This window comes from Phycodurus eques, chromosome 22 (assembly GCF_024500275.1).
Source record: "Phycodurus eques isolate BA_2022a chromosome 22, UOR_Pequ_1.1, whole genome shotgun sequence".
Lineage (NCBI taxonomy): Eukaryota > Metazoa > Chordata > Actinopteri > Syngnathiformes > Syngnathidae > Phycodurus > Phycodurus eques.
This window is the reverse complement of record NC_084546.1, coordinates 3,833,181-3,860,313: the sequence shown is the minus strand read 5'-3', so window position 1 is coordinate 3,860,313 and position 27,133 is coordinate 3,833,181. Positions and strand designations below refer to the sequence as shown.

General features: G+C 45.8%; 1 protein-coding gene across 2 annotated transcripts in view; it reads left to right on the top strand.

Moving 5' to 3' along the window:
* plxna4 (plexin A4) overlaps window positions 1-27,133 on the top strand; it is a 126,451-nt gene that overhangs the window by 29,574 nt on the left and 69,744 nt on the right. The gene's annotated exons all lie outside the window — the stretch shown is intronic.

The following is a 27,133-nucleotide window of genomic DNA, read 5'->3' as shown; positions in this document are numbered from 1 at the left end:
ACAAATGGGAGCGTGCGTCAGCATGTTGCAAAAGTTGCTAGACCGCACACATCAGCACGTTGCAGAGCTGATTGGACTTCTTATCTGTTTCTTCAGGCACATTCAAGTTCAAATAGTTTTTTTGACATTGTGTGGTATCAATAACAGTTTGCTGCCTGTGTAAGTGAGCAAGGGGCTTGGCTGTCTTTGAAGCAAACTGGGTGCTTTTTGTACCACATAGCCTGTGAGGACATCTCAACGCATTCTGTATGACAACATGATTTGTTAAGCGAAACATCACCGGGCTAAGCCAGGTTTGAGCGTGTCGTGGCTTGTACCTTCGGTGTCCCCCGCATGCCCCCTCGGCCCTTCTCCGGGCTAATGGGATGACGCAATGCCGCTGGGTGTGATCGGCGGGCGCTAGCTTGTGGACCTCATTTTCCCGCTTATTGTAATGCCGTGGCTGTGACTAACTCTGGGCCAGTGAGCCTCACAGGTCTGGAGAAAACTGCCTTACAAGCAGGGCAAGGTTGAGCTGGAGGACAGACTCTGCTTTCTTGCAGATGAAAAGTTACAGGGGCAAGAAATGAACCGGAGAAATATGACTGGGCGCTGCCAACACACACAAGCCAACAGTGATTTTGACACCGTTTGTTATGCTTGATTACCGGCCCCTTCCTGTGTTTGTTTTGCTGCTTTTATTGCGCACGGGGGCCCGAGTGGCTCGGGTGGCTCTTCCTCGCAATAACCATCACGCTGCAGAGCAACTATGTAATCATATTTTATACCTGCTGCTCATGTATGATAATGAGCAAAAAAAATTGTGTCTGCGGGTAATAAAAGCGCTGGCGGTTGTGAATGTTGTCTTTGCTTGAGAATGCTTACCAACATATACAGTATGCCTACAGATATGCTTTTCCATGAGACTCACTGGCCACAATTCACTGGCCACTAGATTTTGTTTCTAAGACACTAGTTGTTAATTTCATGTGAAATTCGGTTATTTGGCCGTTGTTCTCTTCAGCTTGTGCCCATATGGGAGTCATGTTGAACAGAAGGTGATCAATATCCCGCCATCACAAGTGCACACGCACGCACACACAGCCCCATTAGAAGCCAATACTCCCCTCCCATGCACGCTGGGCTCCTCCCTGGTCATTAAAGTGTATACCATTAGATGACATCACGAGCAATAAAAGACAACAGCACAACAACAAAAGGTTCGAGCCTGGGTTCACCTCTTTTATCAGTGACTTTATAAGCCCCCTCCTGACTAATGGATGTTGATTTATATACACTCGCCCACCTCAACCTGCTCTATCTAGAAGCCTCCCCCCCCACACTCCTATCACCTTCACTCAGTGTTTTTTTTTTTTTTTTTTTTTGCTTTTAACTGTTATTTATAGTGCTGTGAGGGACACATTCGTCTGAATAAAAATGAGTGTTACGGTAAAAGAGAGTGGGTGGACCTTAATGCCACCACTGTTTGGGGCCAGCTCGCTTTTATGACATCATGAATTTAAGAGGGGCGGGAAGTGTTAGCGAATGAAATTTTGTGTGCTCATGAAATGTTTCTATTTGACGGGCTAGAATAATATTTTGTTTGGCCTGCAGACTTTAGTACATCTTCCGAGCATTACCGTAATTGATGGCTTAATTAAGGAGACATCATTCGCAAATGTGAGCTATAGCTAGACGGGCTTCTGGCCTATCCTCGTTTAATGTAGCGCTAAGAGTCAAAGACAAACATAAAGCTCATCCTGCAGATAAGGGCTAATGTTGTCTTACGTCAACCAGATCCAAACCTCTTCGCCTGATTGCCAATATCAACCGGCATCTGTTGTCTCATCCATGTCGGGGTGTTAATGGCGTTTTCTGTCAAGGAATGAATCATTCTGCTGACAAAAATAAAAAAATCTAAGAATGCTTTACAGTTAAATAGCACTAATAAATAAACACAAGGCTTTGCCAAGGTTGGATCGATGCGGGCTGGCGATTGTCGAAATGCACTACTGGATTAATTCCATTGTGGATTTTATGATCACCTTCATGCAAAAAATGTGTCATTGCAGGAATGAATCACTTTTCCAAGTAACTTCTTAGAAATAAGACTCACTTCGGATTTGCCGTTTAGTTGACTGGGGGAGAGGAAGAAGTGGCAGAAAATTCCGGGAAAGCTCCGTCCCTGAATTGAAAGTGGGGGTCTCGGGAGCTGGAGTAGAAGAAGAAGTTCTTCTTTGAAGAAGTGAGTGCAACATTTCCTTGCTTTTTTTTTTTTTTTTTTTTTTTTTTTTGTGCTTTCATGGTCAACCAACTTTAAATTGGTTCACTCTTGAAAAGGAAGCACTTGAGCTAAACTCATTCCGATGCCCGCATACAAAGGGGAGCCTCAAATATCGTCTCACCTGAATCTTTCCCTGCGTCTCCTGATAGAAACTATAAACTATCCGACATACTCAAACCCTTGCTCCGCTTTGAATTTCCCACCCGTCTCGCTCGGTCTGTGTATGGCTGATTGGAGTTGCCGTAACAGTTCTTTGATGGCCATATGGCGTCCGTCGGCTTCACACTGAGATGGGGATGAAAGGCTCCCTTGTTGGGGGTGAGGTTTAAAGCCAGCGCTCACAGGTCAGTGGTCAAGGGGAAATCCTATCCCCCCATGCAGGCATCGGTTTAGCGTACGGTCATTTGCTCATGCCGCACACTAGCATGGATGGAGACCAGAGCAGAGACCGAGGGCCACCTGCAGAGGTGCTAATGCAGCTCCACTCTGCCTCTCCTGATGGGGGGGGGGGGGGGGGGGGATTGGCACTCGACACAATGAGCAGCTGACCTTGAACTTGACAAACGAACGCAGCACGGCATGCTAAAGATGTCGGGTTGAAGAAGCTCGGGATGAACCGTATAAAAGCTGCCAAAGGCTGTTCATGCAAAAGCGAAGTCCAAATCTTCCTCCTTCTCTTCTATGCAGATCATTTGTCAGTATTTGGTTGAACGCCGAGAGCCGAGCGTCGGGTTGTGACAGTTCAGTCCCCTCTTAACAAGGCTGCCTTTTTCCACTCTGTCCCAATCAGACTGATGAGAAGCGAAGGAGAGCGTGCAATGACGCATGATGAATGTGAAAAAGGAAGTAAAAACGCAGACATAGAGAGAAAGAATGGGAATTTAAAGCTTTCCAGTGTTCATGTCCGTCATATCAGGTGATGACAAGAGTGCCAAAAGGGTCAATCCTGACACGGGATGGTTAATGTTTGCTGTTGCGGAGGGAAAGGTCAACATCTTCCCTCATCTTCCTGTCAATTTCCCCCTTTGGCACTCTGCAACGCGGTCCCCACTCGCGCCCGAGTCGTTTATTTTTTTGTTTTTTTTGTTTTTTTTTCTCCCGCTGCCCTCCTCATCACAAACATCCCCTTTATCCGCCATTTCATTATTCCGCTCACTGGATTCACAATGTCCTGTCACTCCCGTTTGCTTTGGAACACTGAGCATCCTCACCCAAATAACAGCATTATTAGAATGGACTCTATTGTACGATGTTACCTTGTGGATGACAAATGTGTGTTCAACTACTGTAATCCAAGTAACCTCTGACATTTTTTACTTTTCTACTCATAGTGCAAAAAAAAAAAAAAAAAAACATGGATCCAGGCCTACTGGCCTATTGTGTGTGTCTTATTTATCTGAACCTTGAGTCTGTCAATAACGTTGCTATTCTATTCCATCCCTCCAAAGCCAAAACTAATTACAGTGCATTCCTTTTGTACAAAATACGACAAAATTTGTGTGAGGAGAGCCTTGAAAGTCCAATTTTGCAGCCATATTGGAAAGTGTTGCCATTTTGCATGAATATACCTGATTAAAAACTCGATTGTTTGTCCCAAAAAGAAGTTAAAAGTGTGCCATTACTCGTTCCTGAGCCTGTTGCAAAACAAGCGCAGTTAATGGATGCCCGGTTCTGCTCTCTGGCACCACCTCTGGCAAGCTCCTTGATGGGGACTGGCAGCACCAGAGCTCTTCCTTGAGATGCTTATTGCTCTGGACTGCTCCCATATGTTGCGTAGGTTGATTGCGTCCTTGTTTTGTTTATGTGTTTGTCGGTTTTTGGGGTTTTTTTTTGCGCTCGTCTCCGTGCGATGGGTCGGTTAGCTCCAGATGCAGATTTTTGAAACGGGCCAAACCGAGGCGGGGTCAGTGGAGCAGAGGATTAACTGCTTAGAGCTAATGATGAAATATGCCGGAGGATGTGTCGGCATTGTGCTTTGAAATCCAACCCCCCTGCCCTTGTTACACTATCAGAACACGTTGAGGGCGTGGCACCGCAACCCGACCGAGCGGCGTGTGATTCCGGCCCGTGTCCAAACTGCTGCTGCATGCAGCTAGCACCGCGAGAATGCTAATGTTCCCGGGCTGTTAAGTATTCCTCGGCGGTACTTAGCAGTTGACTTCCCACTATGTGTGTGTGCGGGCGTGTGTGTTGCTGCTCCCTTACCAGCAAATGCAGCAGCGTGTTGCCATGGTAGCAGGCGGCTACCACGAGAATACGTTGGAATGTATACAAGGCATTAGCTCGGAGGTGACAAGCACACATTTCACAGCACACAGTTATGCTGTGTTTGACCTGACAAAGCTGACTGTTGCATTTTAATGCTCACTTTTACAGATATGCCTTGACTTGGGAGTTCAGTGGTCAATGTCGTAACGCAATTTACTCAGTTTTCCCAGTTAAAATGAATGGAAATGCCGTTAATCCCACCCGGGAGTGATGGAAAAACATCTTGTAGATCACGGGATGTACAAACCATGCTGAAGTTTTCCATTTGGGCCACGGGCCAGGCATGATTTAAAGGCACCACCATAGAAAATTTGCATACGCCGACCTGCGGGGTGTGAAGGACATATCGCTTTGTCCTACGCTAACAATTAGCAGTTTAGCGCATATGCATGCCTGACTCAGCAGATGCGAAGTGTGTTGTAAAAATAGCCAGTCACGTTCTGTGTGTCATTTAGGTGTGTATTTATAGCAAGGCTTTTCCCCCTCCTCGCCGGTGCTGCTTCATATTTGATAAGCTTTCTAGGGCGCGCACGCACTCGCGTCAGCTTGTTACAGTGGCGATTCCGCCGCTATGAATCATGGTCAATGTAGTCATTTGCCTGCCTTTAACTTCAATCCAAAAAGCTAAATTAGTATTCTGACCAGAAGCCGAGCGAAATGTGTTTTATTCTCCGAATGGGAAGCGGGAGGCAGCCTAGAGAGGCGAGAGAGAATAATGGGTCCAGCGATGGAGACAGCCTGATGGGACTGAGGGCGAGTGCGCTTGGGAAAAAGGAAAAAAGATTCTGATGTTCATTTTTGTGCAGCTATTAAGGCAAGTACCCGCGTCTAGCGGCGTCGAGACATTTGGAGAGGCCATTCCCGCCTCCCGTGCGTGCGTGGAGGCTGAAGGGCCAGAACAGGCAGAGAGACAGTGAAGAGCGAAAATGAGTCACTTTTCATCTGAGGCCTTTTTTTCGTTTCCTGACGGTTTGAACTGCAGTTGACTCGCTGAGCGTTGAAGGCTCAGGGTTAAGGAAAGGACGAGGCGAGGTCTGACACGTCACCAACTCTTTGATCCGACATGTCATCTTACAATATTGCCATTGGCTGCCTTTTGTACTCAAACTACATGACATCCTTGAGCTTTTTTTTTTTTCTATCATTGCCTCAACATACATGCTACTCTCTGTAGAGGAACATCACAGCGTCTCTAATGGCAACTCAAAGGCTGGCACGCAACAGTGTGTCGGATCTTTTATCAAAACATCCAAGTAGCTCATTTGTTAATATTTTGCATGAATTTCTAAGCACATCATGGCGGCAGATTCAACGCGTTGAATACATGTTCGGATCTCTCCTCCCTCCCTATCCTGGAAGTCATCTAATCACACAGCGAGGAGCGACACAATGCTCGAATCCGCGTTTGTGACACCCTCAAAGAGCTTGTTTGAGTTCTTACCCTCCATCTCCCCTATTAAGCCCACTTGAAAAGCCCTGCGTCTCATCAGCCAGTTAATTAGCCACGCTATTAACAGCCCTCAGCCATAGCCTGTTATTTTCAAGGCAGCAAACGGAGAGAGAATTATGCACAACTTTCTCTCGCCTGCACACGTCGGCTGCCGGATCGCCGAGTATGTCGCGAGCGGCAATGCCGTAAGGGCAGATCCCAAAAAATAGACTCCAGGTAAGAGGTCCGAACAATTTTAATTAAAGGGCAGAGCATGTGATGGCGAGACATACGAGACATACATCGTATTGCCTAAATTTGGACAGCGGTCAGAACGGCGGCAAACACGGGGCAAAAACGAGTGAATATTCCGATGCCCACACACTGTCACGGTGCCCCCTAAAAAGGCTGATGATTACAATGCATGACAGGTGCGTCACCGATGTCCACGCCCACCTTCGCTCACCCAGACCCTGCAACACAAAGAAAAACAACTTGAAACACAGGGCCATGACAGAGCATCTCGACACTGAACTTCTGTGCATGTTTTCTGCACGGCAACACTTCCATAATAGTGATGTTGACTTCACCCATTTCCTTTCCGATTTGATACTTACCAGCTGGTATCTGAACACAACTACTACTGCGTCAAGTGTTTTCCTCGAACCGTGATGGATCACCACAGTTTCCAATCTTCCTTTGCTGCCAGGAGCTCTGATGCTTTAAATCCAGTATCCTACCTGTATCTGTCACTGTAGGCCAAGGTGGGCCTACCAGGTCTCCTCCACCCGTGCCTTCAGTGATACTGATCCGATTTCCATACTTGTGCTGAGCTTGTGCTTTTGTTGTGTTACCTCGACACCATCACACATCACAAAGTGCATCGAGGCTGTTTGGAGCTGAAATAGCTCCACACAGGACTCTGTTAACGTTCTCCCATGACGCCGTAGTACGAACTCAGACTGATTGAGCACGTACCTTAGCTGAAGAAAAGGTAGCTCCCACCAACCACGTATCATTCAGACAACATAACAACTAATTTCCACTGTGGTCCTGTTAATAATATGGTTTACATTACTGCTCGAATGAGTCAAGTATCAAAAGGATTGATATTTCATTAAGTAGGGATCAAAAGTATTTTGATATTTCATAAAGATCTGGTATCTGAGATATCGGTATTTCAGTATCGATCCGCACATCACTACAGTGTTCCATACGTGTTTTGGGATCTGTGTTCAAACAGTTTGCTTCTATAGTGGCTACAGCAAAGGCATGAACAAGCCTCATGTGACACGTATTTAATTAACTATACCCAAAGGTCATTTCCTTTTTGTTGTTGATTAAATGCTATATAAAATGTTTACGGTAGCAGCACCTCAAGAAAATTAACAATTTATGGTTTTTGTATGATGACTATGGCGTAGGAGTGCTGAATAATTGCACAGGGACAGTTAGTTTGTGCTCCGCCGGTGGAAGAAATCAATAGAAGGTCTGGCAGCTAATCACACGGGTTCTTTGCGTTGGCCACCGAAATGAATGGCTGGCTAGCCATAACCTTCCTGGGCCTTTGCTGTAATTTTCCGTCGGTGCCTGGCATAGCGGAGTTTAGGCATGAAGTCAAGAAAAGCACGTACCAACTTTGTGGGAGGACTAAATAGGGAGCAGCGTTGTTTTATTGGGTACTAACAGGTGAGCCATTACTTTTGTCCATATTAGTAGCAATCAAGCATCATTTTCTTTAATAGTCCCATTCGGCCCTTGCACTACTCTTTTTAATTTAGCAAAAACCTTCTGATGAAAAATAACCGGAAGCTCCCAAGCGAAGGCAACAATTGACGTTGTGCTTGATCCATTTTTCTGCCTTTTAAATTGGTGTCAGTGCATTACTCACAGGCACTGTGTGTGCAGCTATATAGAGGACACACCACTGCAGGTGAGCCCCCCTCCCCCGACCCAACTCCCTCCGTCGCGCCGACCAATCATTGCTCGCAGCAGGTCTCTTGGGGCGACCGGTGCCCTCGCTCACCTTTCTTTTTTCCATCCTCCACTGCTCCCATCTTCCTTCCTCTCACTTTGCAGCCTCGCAACTGGGTCATTCCTTCTCTCCCTGCAGTCAAAGGCAGGTACGATGGGTTGGACAACAGTTTAAGGCTATAAACGCAATTGATATGAAACTTAGATTGCTCAAATTCACCATTATCTCCAACATATTAACGATCAATTAATCCACACTCACTAACCATAGATTGCATGCATGTGTCGCTATTCACGACAGTCAGGATGGCAGAAAAGCGGAAGGCGTAAAGTAATAACGTTGTGTACCTGCAACATCTCCCAGAACCTCTTTATATGTTTGCTTTGCTTTATTTATCCGTTCTTATTGCACTGCGTCACTTACACATAATCTCGTAGTAACACATACACAAACACGCTGCGTGGTGCGAGGGAGGTGATGTTGCAATTCAGATTCCTTGACTGAGCTAATGCGAGCGTAAACATCCGCCAGTCCTACTCTGAGGCTCTGTAACAAAGACACAGGTGATGAATAGAGACTGTTTTTTTTCACCTTGGTTGAGTTTGGTTTTCCAGCACCATTGCACCCAATAAACGGAGCAAGGCATTTATCTGTGTCTTGGAGTGTTTTCTCCATCACACGTCCCTGCCTCAATCCACTAAAAAGTGAGCAACGTTGACATTTTTAATCCCTCTTCTTCACGTCCTTGATTCTTGACACACGGGCACCCTGGGAAATTGGACTTCCAAGGATACTCTGATGTGCAATCCCCCCCACATGCCTTCCCTCCACACCAATCCCCTTTACCCTCCTCAGTCTGCTTTCTGTGTTGACAAAATCTCAACACAACATCTTGTCTCTTCCCTCTAGAGATGGAGGCCTAATTTTTGCTCTCACGTGTAATCAAATTCCACCCTTTCATGAAAGTTTAGCTTAGTGGCATCATTTAGAAAAATAGTTTGCCTTCCGATATGGAAGCTATTAAAACCTACCAGGGGAAAATAGCACTTTTGCATGGTTTCCTCTGTGTTTGGCTAACAAAACTGGGGCGGAAGCCAGGCGGGAACGTGACTGCAGACATTCCATCTGGTTTGCCATCTCTTGGGTGGACTGACACTGTTTATGCTCAGCGATAACTGGCAGACCAAACCACTGTCCTCTTCACCCTTCTGCTACCTTGACTATGACCTGGCCCTTGCCCATGGTCGTGTCCACAGCTTGTAGCTGCATTACAGCAGCACTTCTAATGAGATTCAATAGAAGTACTGTATCATGTGCATTGGAAGAATGCTGTCTCGGTTCAATTCAGTCTCACAAGTACCTGGTGTTGAACAACAATAGCGTACACTTTAGTTTTGACTGGGATTCCCTGGCGTCTGAACACACTACAAATGCAAGGGCGTGTGGTAAAACGCGTTGGCAGGCACCGCGGCTACCACAACGTGGGCTGCAGACTTGGCGGCCAAAGACACGGCAGCGTAGACAGCGCTCTGAAATAGAAGCTTCGGCTTCACCTCCATCTCAGCTTGACAGCGAAACACGGGACTCCGGCTCGAGCTTGTTTTTCCCTCTTTCAGAATTCTTTGCGTTGACTGATCTGTTTGTCACGCTCTTTAATTGGAAAAGTCTCTCCCTGCGACCTCATATGGACTTCAAGCTCTTTTCTTAATACCTTGTCTGAGATCAGCGGGTTGGCTTGCAGCTGCTGGATAAGCCATTCGTTTGTGATTTGTATATAGGGCCAACATGTCTACCAGTGTTCGAATAGTAAGCTTGTGGTAGGAATTGGGGTGCACTGTAGTATTTGTGGGGTGGAGGGATGCTGGTTTTGGGGGAAATGAGGCAGGGTGATGTGGAACGTGAACAAATGAGCAAGAGGAAGCGAGGCTCTACTCTCATCTGTTCAGAAACGATTATGTGTCTACTTCATTTGTCTCCAAGGAGTGCCACAAATATGCCAGACCCCCCCCTAGAGCTCTCTATCTCTATTGTAGCACTGCTCGTTTGGTTTGAAGCTTTAGTATAATCCTGCAGTTTAGATACGTTACCTTCTTCTTTCTTTCTGGAAGAGGAAGATTGAGAAATGAGACATGTTTCCATCAATATGCTTGCACCCTGACGGCCGCCCACCGAAGCTTCTTCATGTTAAATGGCCTCTAATTTTCTGTATCGGGGGATTATACATAATTGATTTATGGATGAAGAGTGAAATTACTTATCATTCCAGGGAGAAAAGGGACATATTGTCACCAGGCCAGAATGTGCCGAACTGTTCGGGAGCTAATGGAGGAGCTGTGCTTTAGGCCATCGTTACAATTACAGCTAGAAAATGCAAACAAATGCTACATTTAAAGCAGATTGTTGTCACTGTGATCCAAGAGTCTAGACCCTGAGGCGATTTAAAGGTACAAAAATGCATTGTCGGCCACCTTTATAGTACACCATACACACTACATAGCGTCAGTTTACATACACTGTGTTATGAACACTCTTTTCATCGTGTTTACTGTGAAAGTCAACACATCTCTGACAGAAGCTTGGCAAGAAACTAATCCCAAAAACCTGATCCCAAACGGAACACTGGTGTCTTATTTTGTTAGCAAACAGTAATAAAAACTCTGTCTACATCACATAAGATCCATTTCACAGCAGTTTTTCCCCTCCCTCACTTAATAAAAACCTCCGTTGGTGAGAGTGGAGGCATTTCTCCTCTCTGGTTTCTTCCTCTGCGATAGCATATCTCGACCCTCTGCTGTTGCTAGGCTGCATTGCTAGGCAACTAATATCTACTATTATGGGATTCGGGCTTGCTCAACAGGGAAGTTTAGCGCTGACAATCTGGCCTTCTGTTTTTACGATTTGCGCTGTCATGTTGTGCACGATTTCCAGTCCCACTGAAGGGCTGTCAATAACAGCTGCAACTTCGCGAAATGAAGTCATAGTATTTGCCAGTAGTTTGCAGCAAGGTCAGTTTGGCATAGATAAAATGTGACATGGCAAAAATTGTGGCTCTTTTCATTCTCATATCTACAAGGACGTCCTGTAACTTCCAAAGAGAACAAAATAAAGCAGCTATCATTTTGTCCAGAGTCTAGCAGATTACATACAAACTCACAATCTCAATAGACGATAGAAAACACTTTTTTTTTTTTTTTTTTTTTTTTTTTTAAATCTATCGCCCAACAGTAGATTATTCGCAATCAAAGGATCTGCATTCAGCGCTCAGAAAGAGTCAAATATGTTTTTATTCCAGCACGTACGGAGGTCAAGGTGAAGTGCCGGTTGAGAGCTGGCTATTTATACGACAACGACCTAGCTTCCACTGTGCAGTAGCTCTCGATGTTCACACAATGGGATGCGTGCACAAACAAACAATCGTCCTCTACGCCTGCGATCGATCGCTTCCCTCATTCTCGGCTCCTTCAAAGGTGACTCTCCGACCTTCCCGATGCCCTCCGTTAAAAGTATCTAGTTGAATCTGATCTGTCACACTTGACAGGAATCTCGTAAAGAAGCACGTCACTCGAGTGGCCAAGCTGCACATCGTTTGGATACGCAAGGCAGACGATTGATGCCAATGACCAGGCAAAAGTGTGAATGGGCATGATGGTATGAAAAGTTTGTCATGTCCTCGCCAGGGCAAGAGAGGCCTATTTTCTTGAATTATGAATCAGATTAATTGCGTGACTTGGAGGGTTTCATGGGCATCTGTTGGTTTTACAATGACGGTTTAAAAGAAAAACGATTGACTTCAAAAATAGAAGCAGTTTTGTGGAAATACAATAATTTTCGTGGAGGTCAATGATTCTTCTGTACACAAGATTAAGACTTAAGACCATTTTTTTTTTTTTTTTTCATGGATTGGAAAGTAGAAATGAGTTTCTGTAAGCCATCAATCAAAGTGTGGATTGTATCATCCAACTATGGCCGTGTTTGTTGGTTTTCACGCAGGGTTTTACTTGATTCACGTCTAGTAAAGCTTTTACACAAAATGAGCTCCCATAAAGACAATGGAAGTGTGTATGTAAGTGCATATGTGTGTGTTATTATGGTATCTGTCCAGGTGATGAATGGTCCAATGGGCTGAGTAGAGGAGAGTGTCCATAAAACACCTGAAATGACCTTACCCTCCTCCTCGCTTATGCTCCATCCTTTCATCTTTACTGTTTCTCATCACTCGCAATCCTCCATTGGCTTGTGTTTTGTCTGTACTCACTCATGTCATCCATCTCTTCTCGCCTCTCTCTCGCTCCCTCTGCTGCTTCTGGCTACAAAAAAAAAAACCTCCAAACAAATGAGAGCAATATCATTTTACGGGACAGCGACTTCAAAGTTTGTTTCCCAAAATGAAGTAAGGCAAAAAGTCCCCGAGGGGGCAGAGTGAGGATGGACGCGTTTGAGAGGGTAATTGGAGACTAGTGGGCGAAATGCATGCAAGACTGAGCAAGTATGCTTTATTATTTGAATAAATACATTGTTTGTACATGATTCTTTTTTTCTGTTTTAGTTCATGAAAGGCCAAGGGTGTATATATCGGTATGTTTTACAAATATTTGACTCTGATCAGTATGGATCCTGTTTTCCATGAAATTCCATGAAATTAATTTCTTCAGGCTTCTGATTGGCAAAACAAGTTTTACATTTGACAGACTTCAAAAGCTTCAAAACACTTTTGTGTTGCGTCTTATTTTGCATCGTCTTGCTGAACCTGTTCCACCAGAAACCTTCAACACCAGCAGCCATGATTCTTTACCCCAATTTGTGCCAGTGCCAGTTAGCATCCTCCCGCCAACAACGCCCCCCCACCCTCGCCAAACCAGCTGAGATGAAAAGGCCCAGACCACACGATGGCTAAACTTTGATCAATCTGCAACAAGTGTAAATAGGATCATTAATAGGGATTTAACAGAGGGGGTCTGCTGTCCGCGATGAGACGTCCGCAAACAGAGCACCGACAGCGCCTTTAATTGGGATGTAATCTGGAACGTGTCATTTGTCTGGAGTGGCTGGATGGAGGATTACCGTGTAGAAAAAAGAGAGAAGCTAATGTATGAGATAAGTGCACATTGATGAGAACTAAAAAAGGAACTAATGAGCTTCACGAACACTCGCTGTATATCCTCAGCATCGCATTATGCCACTAAAAACTCCGTAAAGACCCGGCTCAGATTACAACCATCAGATATGGTCAAACAGGCCTCAATCCAATTGGAATCCACAAATCAGTTTGTCTCCCTCCCTAAACTCCTTACAAATGTATTGGCCGGACCCGATTACATCGCTTTTAGACGCCGCAAAAGCCGCCGTGGGGGAAGGCTTTTGGGCTGCAAGCCTCTTAGGGAGGTCGACCATCGAAACAAACAAGCTCGAAGAGACAAACTGAGTCAAATGTTCTTCTCTTTTCGTGTAATTAAGTTTCCCGAAACCTTCTCCTTGCCTTTGTTGTCGTGCACGTATTCCTCCGATGCAGCCAAATGCAGTCATCCGTTGGTTGAGCCGTAACAAATTGATCCTGAATGGAAAATATTGAAAAGGCACGAGCAAGTGCAGCGACTCTTGTGTTCTTTAACAACATTATTCATGTGCCTTTGTGTTGGGATCAATTATGTTGAGCGTCTGTTTATGCAGCCCAGGTGGCATTGTGTCCATCCATTGTGCTGCTTTTTAAATGCTTCTGACCTCAGCCGTCTACTTCGACTCTTGACCCTCAATCCCGGCAATTATTGCTGATGCACAAGTCCTCGCAGCTGTCACTACTTGTTTAATTTGATTCATTTTTAGCATCATCTTTTATTGCTTTTTTTTTTTCCATACCTTTTGGCTCGCCTTCTTCCCAAAGTGAGCAGAGGCTGACAGTTGGCGTCCCTCCCTCCCTCCCTCCCTCTCTTCTCATCCTCTTCCCTTCCCTTCTCCCATCTCTGTGTTCAATTATTCATGCTGAGCTCTATCACGCACACATACACACGCGCACTGTTGTGTAAATGCATGTGCCATGTGTTGGCAGTGATATTTCGGGGGGCTTTGTTTCGGGGACGGGTTACTGGCAGCGGTGGCACTGAAACTGAAGGGACTGCTATGGGCGATGAAGGCAAAGGGACTTGTGTGTTGCCTCGCATCTTTGACCAGCTGCTTTTTTTTCCAGTTTTAGTCAGGGTCAACAAACTCTCCATAGGTGCCTTTATAACAGATCATTTTACTGTACTTAGAATTCGGTAATGTGCAATTTGATCCCTGGCAGAGCTGCTATAGTGCTACAGTGACTCTTTGGTCATTAATCTTGTCTCCTGGACATGTTGTGTTTTGAATGGTCAGACAGTCGTTGGCGAAAATCTTGGGGTGCCTGAAGGGAAGTGAGGCTTCAGGCCAATTTGTGCTATGCTGGTGACCGTGCAGTTTTATGAGACGAGATTAATGGCACATGGTGGGTTAGTGAGAATGAGGCAGCAGGAGTACAATGTTTGATGAGCATCTACGCAGTTGATACATTTTGGCAACCAATGAGGCCATCCATCTTCTAGAATTACGCCCACATGGGACAACTACTGGACATTTATCTGAGGTGACCGTGACCAGACTCTTTGGGTGTACGAGGTTTGTCCCCTGGACCAAAGGCGTTTTGCTTGATTTCTACTGAGGGTATGATACACGATTGAGTGTGAAATGGATGTGAGTCATCCCATCGACGAGGGAACAGAGAGGGAGGCAAGTCACCATGGACACGGCCGCTGACTCCGCGCCGATGCCCCGGCTATTGATCCTCTTAAAACTACACCTCCCTGCTTGTGTTTTGTCTCTTTCCCTGTGCTTTACTTTCCTGTCGGAGTGCATTAATCTTAATGAGATCAACAACAAGGCCCCGCGTCTTCCCTTCAGCCGCTATCTCGCCGCTTGCCTCTCTGCAGGTCAGTCTTTCACTTCCAGCAGCTGTTTTCTTCCCACCCTTTTAATGCTTGGCCGCGTGCAACAAGCCATAAATAGAAAGTGTTATGCAAATAATGATTGGGCGATACATCAAATTATACCAGGAGATAACCTGATGAATATAAACGTATCAAAGCACCACCTCATCAGGATGCTGCTGTTGATTTTTTTTTTTTTTGCGTTTTGTTAATTGGCATCTCCGCACAGAGCGCCACAGGCCGTCAGCTAACGGATTTCGATGTGCGCGATGGCGACTCGACACTGAGACGGCTGACAATTATCCCCGCGGAATCCTCGTTTAAAGTCATTAAAGATATTTCTGTGGGAAGTGTGCCCAGCAGCCTCCTTTTTGTGGCGACTTGATGAGTGGTTGATTTAACTCCCTGCAAACAGCACCTCGTGTTTATTCCCAATTAGCATGATGCATGCAGACCATAACAAACGCGCATACCTTTTTCAAGAGCTTTGGAACACTACCTTGCTTGAACATCGTCAAGCTTTAAGGCAGACATTTTTTAAAATCAAATGAGTTGTTATTTGATTATTTGTTTTAGCCACGTTTTAACCACTTTTTGGCACCCTAGCTGAGAGTACCATTTAAAGTGGTAAGCACATCCTGCAATATGTTGATTTGGTCGCTGGAACAAAATGTATGCATTTTCTTTTCAAATCAAGCTTCCCTCCTCTCCACGGTGGCTTCCAATAAATCCAGATGATTCCAAGTGTCATTATATGCCACATTTGACTTGCAAATAGCCTCCTTGAGCTTTCCAAGAAGATGAGATGAATACCCGGTCTACACACACACACACACACACACACACACACACACACAGAGGGGCTGATGTTTCATGCTTGTCTGGTACGTCTTCGTGGCTTTTCTTCGCCCAACTTCCAGCGCTCAATATCCCGTGGCCCTGCAGGAGGCAGCACGCCTTAGCGACCTATTTTGTCCCCTGTCAGCACGAGCAAGGTAAACATCCTCTCGGATTATCTCTTTCATTCTTTACCTCATCCTCTTTTTTTATTTTTTGTATGGTCGGCCTCCTCATCGTCACCTCTTTCGCACTTACTCCATCTTGACTCCCTCGCCACCCCACTGCCGTCTGAGAGATGAAAGCCTCCCTACAGCTCCTTTCACCCCTCCTGAAGAAACCCAAATGAGCTAGCTTATATGATAAATTACCCGCCTCGGTTTTTCAGACAGACACACACGTGTACATGCAGGCCTGCTCACACACACACAATTGATCACATCGCCAGAAGATGAAATCAGCTGAGATTGTTTCTGAGGCCGGCGACTTGCGCGATGTAAATATATGCGCGAGCGTGTCGTAAGCAGAACGGCCACACGTGGCCCAGAGGCACGGCGGGCCTGCCGGGAACATCCGGGTCCTGGCATCGGGGGGTACGAGGTGCCTAGCGTCGGCTCCCGCGGGCAGGGGGAAGTCGGGGTTACTGGGCTCGGCGTCGCGGTGCCCAATCGGTCGCGCTCCGCAGGTGGTCCGCGAGGGGAGGGCACGCGGCTTTTATGAAAAGCGTAATCCCGACAGCTGTTGTTCTGCTAAACCCCTCCCCCTTCCTGCCCGGCCGGATGCACTAGAGACTCCTTATTACAGACCGGCGTATCTCTTACATACAGTCTTCCACAGCAAACTCATTTGCATCGGCAGAGCGTGTTAAGTCGGAAGTGTGACTCGTGCTCGAGTAATCAGCATAATGAGGGAATGAGCTGCTAATGCAACAAAATGTTTAGATTTAATCCAAAATGTTTGCTCTATTCCCTGCGGTGCATGAATTAATCACAAGGATGCCTGAGTTCAGCAAAACACTTTTAAACTTGATTTTTAATGGAAAAAATAACAGGGTAAAGCGTTACTTTCCCAATGAAAACAGCTTTTTAAATCTTTTTGTTGTTGACATAAGATAAAATCGGCACAGATTCCTACAGGTGCACTAATCTGAATTATTTAGTTAAACAATCTTCTCAAGGTGTAAAAAGTGCTCGTATTTACAATTTCCTGTAAATAATTAAAAGCATACATTTTTAATTACCGCTCCATTTAGCTATTACATTTTGTTTGTCTTTTTTTTTTTTTTTTTTTAATCATTCAATAAGATGTTGTTTGTATGGCGTTTAGTGCAACTCTAAAATGCTGGAAAATCCCGATGTCTTCAAAGTGCTCACATTTGACCTTGGGTGAACCCTGCTTGTTTAGTAAGTGACACCATTGCAGCAGCTGCTATTGAACACACAAAGCGGCGAACGTCTTTAATGTGGCGTCAGGATGAATCGAGTCGGAGGTGAAAGGTTCAAGTGCAGCTGTACACCGGCACCTGCGTTATGCACACAAACTCACCCGCTCCCTACCTACTGATTGCGCTGCCCCAACCCCCCCACCCTGCCTTTCTCCAGGGACTCTCCGAGTGTGGGACGCGTGTGTATCCTGCTCTAATTACACCCCTGACACCCATCAGCCACCCCTCACTCTGTCTTTGCGAAAGATACTGTAGTTTCATCAAACATCCTCGACCCCACCCCCCACCCCAGGCCTCTGCCCCCCTCGGGTGCCATGTGGAGGAAAGGGGGCTTTGTCCCCCCCGTCTAGACCCTTGCTGCCGTGAGCGAACGGGACTTTTGGCTCGGTCCCTCTTGGGTTGCGGGCGCATTCCTCCCCTTAAAAGTGGCACACGCACACACAGAGCGCCTTATGTTCGCTGTGTCGTAGCCTAACTCTTAGTTGGCGTCGTAATTAATGAGGAATTAAAGCGAAAGTGGAATGACTGGCACCCGATCGCTGACGGAATACTAAGTAGTTCAGCTTCAAGCGTAGTTTTGGTGCGTCCAAACACGCACACACACCAATGAAAAACACGTTGGAGTGGACCTAATATTTTGCATCGCCCGCCCACATCCAGCTACGCCGCCCTGTGTGGCCACACTGAAGCAAACTACCTCTGTTGTGAAAATTCGTGCATAGCTTTGGGAATAATAAAAAATAAAATCACAGTATGTGCAGTACATCCTCATATTGTGTGGAATTTGTGCAACAATTAATCACAATTATCACAGAAGGAGTCGGTTCTGCTCTGCAGCTGGCGTTGTGCAACAATCCTGCTTTGGTCCTCATTATTCCGGGACTTTCTGTTCAATGGAGTGTGTTGCAATTCTCTGCTTTGTGTGTCCCGCAGTGAAACGCACTTGGCCCGCCTGCAAAGTGAGCTGTGCAAACAGCAAAGCATATTGTTTTGTTTGGGAACTCCCATTATATTCTAAAACTCCCAAGTGGATGTTGTGGTGAGGAATGGGTCACAATGCATGTGTGTGCGTGTGCGTGCGTGCGCGCGCGTGCGTGTGCTTGCATGCATGCGTCTGTGTGCACGAAGGTCATCATGTCTCCATCGGAGAGCGCTTTATTTGTTCCACTCATCAATACGGGTGCACCGATACCACGTTTTTCAGACCGAGTACTTAGACTTCAGTACGTTTACCGATACTCGAAAATGTCATTATGTCTTGCAGTTTTGCAGAAAAGTTGTTTAATTTCAATAAAATGTTGTTAAAAGACTTTTATTGAACATCACTCAAATATAACACTACTTTTATGCACCGGCATATATTGAACATGAACAAAATTCTCGTTATTTTGTCTTAGTTATGAGGTACGTATATGACGGATCAGATGCGTTTTTACAAGTTCAAGTACATACAGTATTGACTGGTATTGGTGCATACCTAATTGTCAACAACTGATTTTGTGGCTTTCAGTGTGTAGTCACAGCACACACTTTACAACAAAGAACTTTATTTTCTTAGACTCGAGCTGATCAAAATGGTAAGTATAGTTTAAAAGTGTCACTTTTCAAGCGGCATGTAGGCAGCGTGTTACTCTGTCTGTGTGTGTAATTGCAGCCCCTGGCTCTTGTTCTCTTTGCAGGCCGTCTAATGAGCCTTCTGCACACACTCGCAGTTTGATTGGTGCGCCATGCCAGCATACTGTATATCTTTCTCTTCAGCCTAATGAGCAGGCAACGCTGCACAAGCTCGCAGTATAACAATCGTATCATCTGTGTTTTTTTGCAAAAACAGTCGCTAAACTCTCAGCGGCGCCACGACAAGACAAATTTGCGCACTTGAAAAGACACTGAGGTCGTGGGCGGCCATTAGATAAGAAAACATCCCAACACACTGATGAAAAACATTCTTTTTTTTTTCTTTTTTTTTTTAAAGGCCCTGTGTGCATTGCACAACTGATCAGTTCAATCACATCTTGCCGACATTTTCTCAGCATGCGAAATGAATTTTCCAAAACATGTGGTGTTCATGTTCCGCCTGTACGCGGCTGAAAAGGCCTCATGTTTTAAATGTTAAAAAAAGCTCCCCCCAAAATGGACCCCTTGCACAAGATCATCTTTTTATCTTTTCATTATTGCTGCAATACACATAACGTGTAGGTCAGATTACGCCTTTGTGTGTTTTAAGTTAGTTTCACCAGAGCCTGTTGCTAATGGCCAAACAATTATTGCAGCTATGTTGCAGTAAATCATTCATATCGTGTTTCATCTCTGCTGTCTGGCCGTCGTGTTGCAAAGAAAAACAACGAGCGAGCAACAGCATCCTTTTTTTCTTTTCCCCAAATTATTTATCAACCATAATGAATTGGAATTTCGGGCAATAACATTCATAAAACAAGTCATGTTGTGTTTCATGATCTTTTGGGTCCAACTGTGTTCGGGTCACACTGCAGTTTTAAAAAGAATTTCCCGTGGAAAAAAACAAAACACTTGAATACTCTGAACACCGCAAACCGTTCCCATAATAACACATAAGTTCTGAATTCAGTTTGTTTGTTCGATAACGTGTGTATTTACAGGAACCCGTCTAATGGGAGCAAGGGTACGGTAACCATAGCAACCGCCTCACTTTATTTGGCACCCAAATAAACACATGCACAAACGGACCCGTCCACGCTTCATGGAGCGTGTCACTCACTTTGACCTGTGGAGTTTTGGCACCAGATGTCTCCCAACTGGCACTAGTGGAGACATATGTTGTGTCTATGTTTGTGTGCGCGCGTGTAACTTGGCTGTCTCGGCAATCCTCGGTGTGTGTTTGCGTTCGCCTTATTGCCTTTTGTCTTTTCATTTCCACTCTGTACTCCCACTACTTCCATCCCTCCTATTTGACACTCGTCTTGCCCATCGATCAAGACTTTCTCCAAATCTACGCAGTGCCGCTCCAAAAACACAACCCGGTCCGTTTGGATCGGAAATTATCCAAAAAAAAAACCAGCGGGAACTGTGATGTGTTTCCTTCCTGGAATGTACATGTTTCAGCTCCTTTCACAGATGCTCAATAGGGTTTAGGTCGGGGCTTAATCTGGGATTTTAGTGTGTTGTGCAGTTTTAGTCCTATTCAGACCAAGCTTTCTGACACTAAGCAGCACATTTCCTCTCCCCAGCTTCTCGCCCAAAGTCAGCTGGGATAAATTCCAGGTTACCTGCAACCCAAATGAAGACAAGCGGTATAAATAATAAAGAATAGATGGCTTTGTAGTCATGAGATTTCATTGTTCAGATTCAGGACATACAGTGCCAGTGGTAGAAAAGCAGCCCCAGTTCGTAACCGAGCCTCCTCCTTGTTTCACAGGACTGCAGGTTCAGATTAAAGTTATGCCAGTGACCGTTGTAATAGTTTATCTTTCTTTCATCAATTCTGCATTTGTGCTGATGTTTATGAATTCAAACAAAACAAATTATTCCTCTCATGATGCACTTGTTCATTATTTATGAGGTCATTTATTCTTCAGCGTGCGTGAAGATGTTCCCTTATTTTGTTGTCTTGAATAATTCAGCTTCTCGCTGCGATGATGACGAGCAACACGTCATGAGCACATGAGGCCATATTCCCCTCTGCCAGCCAGAGGGAATCTCTTTCCGTTGTTTATGTCATGTTTGCGGGTCCCATGATGAATCACAGACCTGCCTGATCACGCGCGCCACCTTTTTTTTTTCCGTAAACACCCACTCGTAGATGATGGAGGCCGAGGATGAGAATGCGTCTTTATTGCGAGGTTCGCTCATAGCCGCCCGCGCTAATACTTTCCGGCTAACCCTCAGCAGAGCGACGGCGTGACGCTTCATCATGTGTAGGAGGTTATATTGGCCTTTTATCCTCCCTCCGTCTCGCCTCCTTCTCCCCAGTGAGCTCTCATTTTATTCTCGCCTTCCAACGCAGACTCCCCCTTATCCAGCATCCGTCAACATTACTACCTCTCGCTGCCTCCTTTTGACTGTCCTAATTCACGGCTGTGACAGGGAGAAAATTAAATCAAGTCTATTAAAGTGACCCGAGCCGATAGACGGTCCGATAATTGTGAAAAACCGTGCACTAATGCCAATAAACACATCTTAAGTACGACGTAAATGCAGCTTGTATTCTGATAAGATGCGTACATTCGAGGCATGGTTGCACTTAAAAGCCGGCGTAGTGTACCGTCATTAATAATGTAACACATAACACTAATGATAAGCACACGGACCTCATTTATCATTGATAAGGGGAAATACTTTGGAATTTCAAATGCAAGTTAGACAAATTATCAAAGGAATTGAGGGCACACAAAGATTTGTGAACAATTTGTGTTGCAATCTTTGTAATCTGTCTTAAAACAGACTTCCAGAAAGTCATTTAATAGTTTAAAGTGGACAAAGTTGTGTCTTGCCAGCGTACTCAACCACCAGTTTTAGTTTAATTGAGTCCATAGATATTGTGATAGTTGAGGAGGCACACTCTTAAAATCCCCTTCAACGTATATAGACTGTTCTTTATATTAGATTTATTAGGGAATGCACTTGCCGGGTGTCGACAAGCCTTGCTTCAGTGTCCTGTCGTTGTTGGAAATCACGCCTAATGAGTCACCTTTCACCTGACGTGCACGCGGACAGGAAAGTGAACTTTTGACATGAAAAGCATCACAAGGTTGGGGAGTGAAAAGGTGCTGATGGTGCATAAATGCAATCATGACTTTGAGTCTTCCGGAAAGTCTATACAGGATTTTGGAGCGTTTCAGGGGGGGATTTTGGCCTTGTTCGGCAAGTTCCGAACTCATTTTCCGTATCCAAAAGTGTTTGACTCCCGTGAGTCAAACCTTGCTACCTGCCAACAATTCCCACGTGTGTGTCCTCTCACCCCTTGCCATCTTTTTTCAACAAATGACAATATGTCATTCATTTCCTCGTTTTCACCTTTCAAAGATCAGATCGGGCCGACTATTTTCATCACACCAACAAGGGGTGGTGCTTTCCTAAGCGTGTGCCGTTATTAAAACATGAATGGATTAAGTAACCTTGAGATGCCGGCTCCCTCCCACATTTTGCTGTTGCCGTGGCGACCTCATGGTGAGGACTTTTCCCCCGACCTGCACGGAGATGACCCAGCATCTTGTGCATAGTGGGAGCGATAAGATTATGTGTGTGTGCACACAACATGACCGGTCGTGTGCAGCCTGACAGATAACAGCGATTGGGTGTGCAACTTGCAATATGGCGCGATAACAACACACACGCGCACGTATATACATGTGCATCGCAATTTAAATCATCATGTGTGTGGTTGCCTTGCAAGAGTGCCACTAGTGCGTTGCGCATTCAGACTGACATATTGCTAGCTGCCACATGCGGGGAGGAGTCGTGCTCTGTATTCCGTCTGTGTATGTGTGAAAGGGAGTGAGGATTTGGTTAGCCCTTTAAGTTTGAGCAGAGGATAGAAGTTCCCCCACATCAGACTCATCCAGGAGTATCTTCATCAACTTCTTTTTCAAGTCAAGTTTGCAGTGGCAGTAAAACAGGCCAAAATCCAGATGTCATGGGGTAGGACTTGTTGCAGTGTAGAAATAAGCCTTACATAGAGATTCCAACATTTCTACACAGGTAGACAGACACTCGTTTTTGTCCTGAAAGTTCCCCCAAAGCATAGAATTGTCCCAAAGGAAGGTTGAGATGGAACAACAGCAACTAACCTAATAAAGGGAATCCTCACGTGGGGGTCATGTGATCTGGAGCTAGGCAGTCCTGCTTACTCTCTCTCTCTGCTCGAGTCTCAACCCCAGGGAGCCTCTCTCTCGCTGTGCTGGGAAAAATAACAACAACAACAACGAGGGAAACATTTGGACGTGACGGGAGCAGCCTTCTCTCCCTTCCCATCATTTGCTTCATGCCAACCTCTCTTCCGGAATACGCCGGTGACGTGTTCATTCTGGCCGAGAGCTCCATTCATATCCTGCGCTGCCTTCTGCACCTCCTTTCCTGAGTTCTATCACCATCTCCTCCTCCTCCTCCTCCTGCTCGTACGCCTGCCAAGCTCCCGCTCCCTGCTACGTTGCCACCCGGGCAGCGCTGCCAACAATTAGAACATATTACTGCCAATTGTGCCACCTGCGGCCCCCCAAAAGGCAAGGGGGGGGGGGGGGGGGAAGGATGCGGCGCGGTGCCAGCGGACATGGCGTATCGTGAGCGCAGCGCCGAGCTGGATTCCGCCACAAAAGCACGGTGTTTAATTACCAATCAGCAGAAGTTTAATCAGGACGGCTGAATGCAGTGGGAAGACACATTGCAAGTGTCTGCGTGAGGCTGGTGGGCGGGTATGTCGGTATTTTTGCTGTCAGTGTGTGACAGTGAAAGGAGAATGAGCGCAGGCTTAGTCAATCGGAGGAGGGTCCGCCATTGTTTTAGAAACCAACTCGGCGGCCACGGCGAGGGAGACACACGTCCACACCTGCCACGCGGCCAACGGAGTTGGCTGAGATGTGTGTGAATTGGATGCGATGCAGTGAAAGAAGAAAAAAAGACAGGAAAAGAAGGTGTCTGTGAGGAGATTTAGCCCCAAGCCAAAACCAATTCACAAGCACTCCACACTGGAGAGGGGTCTTAGACCACCCCCACTCCTCAATCCCATCCTGCCGCCACCCAACCTGACAGGCCTGAGTCGTCCAAAATTTCGTAGTGCTCCAACTTGCAGACCCGCTAGCATGCGTCAAGGTTGCATTAAAGCTGCACTGTTTTGCAGATGAGAATGTAATCCTCCATTGTGTTTTTAAATGGCTCAACCTTAGTGCTTAGTGAAGGCGGCGAACTCTGGACTCTCCACACATTCAATGAATATATTCACATTTATAGCACACTGCGGATTTGTTATGATTATTATTAGTGTTTTAAGTTCGGGTTGACTTTATGTGCCAAAGGTTTGAGGGCAGTCCTGGATCCTCTCAACACCCATGACATGCCCGTCCTTAGCACCATTACACAAATGTTTTTAGGTCGTCTTTTTAATGATTCTTGCCATCCTTTAACTAGCTTTACACTTACGCTACTCCCTCCCTGCATTCCTCTCTTCTCTCTCGTTCTCTCTCCAGAGTCCTGCTAGGTAATTGCTCAGGGCTTCAGAGAAAAGCCAGGATGGGAAAGAAAAATAGGCAGAGGTTGTCAGAGAGCATGTATGTACCAGAAGTGGAGCAGGCGTGAGGGCAGGAAGAAATGAGGATGATTGCAGCCTTATAATATGCTGCTGGATGTGTGTGTGTGAGGGTGTGTTTTTGAGTGTGTGCCAGGAATATCCCAAAGAGTGCGCATGGAAGTCACGGCGGGATTGCTGATCTGCTGAAAAGGTGTGCTGTTACAGAGGTGCTTTGAGCTCTTAAAACACTCCCACGGTTCTTGAGTACGCACGCTGCCTGTTAGCAACACACGTGCTGGCATCTATATTTGGGCGACACGTACCCCCGCGTGCGCTTTTATTGGGCTTTCATCTGTGAATAGTGTCGGGTTTATTCGCTACTTGAAAACAGGCCAGCGACGAACTCATGAAGGAAGATAACTTTTTGATGAACTGGGGGGTGGGGGTTGTTGGGTTTGGGGGGAGAGAGAGTGTCCCGAATGGGAAAGTAATCACCTCGCGGGTAGGGTGGTAGGTGCCCCAACTCCTCTAAAAAGATGAAGATTTTTCTTCAGTCTCTCCGAACGGCCCAGTACCAAATGGCCCACAGCCAGGTAACGTTCCAGACCGGTGTTTGGGGACCACTATTTTGACGCTGAAGCAAGAAACCACCATCCATCGCCGTGCCCAAAGCACAGTTATGTGTTTCCTCAAGGACACAATGTGACTGATATACATGCACAATCAATATTAATTCTCTTATCTGTGGGTCGAGCGGCGTCCCATTGTCCATTTTCAGTCATGTCACCTGCTCCGGCCCGATTGCGAGTCCGTCATGGCAGATTAGCTCGTCGGCAGCCAGCAGGAAGATAGGGAAGGAATCTGCGCTTATCTGTTGTGCGGCGAAGCGCAGGACGGTGTCGACACAAATAGGATGTTTTGGATTTCATTGTAAAGTTTGCATGTAAATGTGTCAACACAAAAATGATGGGTATGCTTTGGGTGAACCAAAACGTCCTTTCACAAGAAGACTGCATGCCTGAGGAAAAGACAATCCGGAAGCATCCCACTGAAGCCCAACTGCTGTCGCCCATTAACGTAATGAACTAGCACCCATCTCTGTAAACGAGCGCCCGAAGCTTTCAGAGCATCTGGGAGCGCTAATGTAGCATCTCCAAACTTTCCCCAAGATGCCGTATTGTTTGGGCCAATCAATGGGCCTAAAACGCCATAAGTGCATCTGGTAACCATAAAGGCACTTAAAACGAAGGATGGATGGCTGTAATAGTTGCTAAGCATCATTGTTCATAATGGAAGGAGGAGGACGAGGTGATTAGAGGAATGACGACAGAAACAAAAACAAAGTAGAAGTAGTTTGGAGGACAACTCCTACAACTCCTCTCCATGTCTTCATTGCCTTCTCTCGGTCGTCCTGTCTGCGCCAATTCCCGCATTCTCTCGCATTAATGATGAATGTGGCAGTAAGCACGGGTCCTCTCCTCCGTCAACTCTGTCTGTCCTCCCACTCTTCATCCACTCGCTCTTCCCATTCGTTGTTCCGCTTTTACTGTCAAACAGTGATTTGTGTCAGCCATGCTCTGATACCGAGACCCAGTTTCCACTCAGAAGGGTTGCCCCTCAGTGCACATTAGCTATGACAGTGCATTGATCCTCAACTTTATTCACTGAGGAAGGGGGGAAAGGATTGACTGCACTTAAGGAGGTCAACAAATTAATCTTTTGCAGCAAATTTCTATTAAGGACAACCCAGAAAATTGGCTGCGTGTCAGGTGCTTCCTTGTCACTCCAGTTCAGTTTCCTTCCCTTGAAAGTCCCACCTGGCTCTCAGCTGCTGGGTCACACAACGGGCTATTTGGCCTCATCAAACATTCATAGGCAGGAAATTTCCCAGTCCTTCTTATTTCCCTCATCCTGCCGTTTTCCAAATGGCATCCCTGGATTATCGTACAATTAAAATAAAAATCCGTTAAATTTAGGAAGGATGAGATCGGAGCTTCATCCCTGGGTAATTCATGGTGATAAAGTTCAGCTTTGCACAATCAGCGCAGGAATTTTATTTATGACAGTCATCAGGCGGGATGTGAGGATACCCCTGCCCATTGGGTGGAGGCTTTAGGGCTGATTTATGCAAGGAGATACGTTGTATATCTGTCTGAGAAGGAGCAAAGAAAAGGAACAGAAAAGGAGAATTAGAAGGGATGAAAAAAAAACCTGGAAAGATGGTTTCACTTAGCTTTTAGATATTCCACCAGCTTTGAAAAGCCCTGAAGGTTTCTGATGGCGCATTCCCAGCTCCTAGGCTCATGCATGTTTTAGGAGGGCTCACCTCTTGGGAGAGGGGTTGGAGATATTGACTGGTCTCGGATACACAACAGCCCACAATGGAGCTGAGGATGGAATAGGATTTGGAAAGAGCATCCCTAAAGCAAACTGGACAACTAGTAGCCACCATATTTCATGATGTCCTGTTCCCCTTACATGAGACTCCGGATCTTAAGGGAGGGCGGCTCTCCCTGGATAGCAGCTGGTGTGTGTTTGAAATAGTCTCGGACCTTTTCAAAGCATTCATAAGTGCCCATTAAACTCTCTCAGGGAATAATCTTAAATACCAAAGCATTGCCTTGGTTTCTTTGAGTACCCTCCCAAGTAACACTCCAATCGAGCGTATTGATTGATAGATACCTGCCAATAGCAATCATGTGTCCAAGCTCATATTGACTTTCTAGAAGACCACACACATGCAGAAGAGCTTGAATAAGATGCAGATACTCAGAGAAATATACA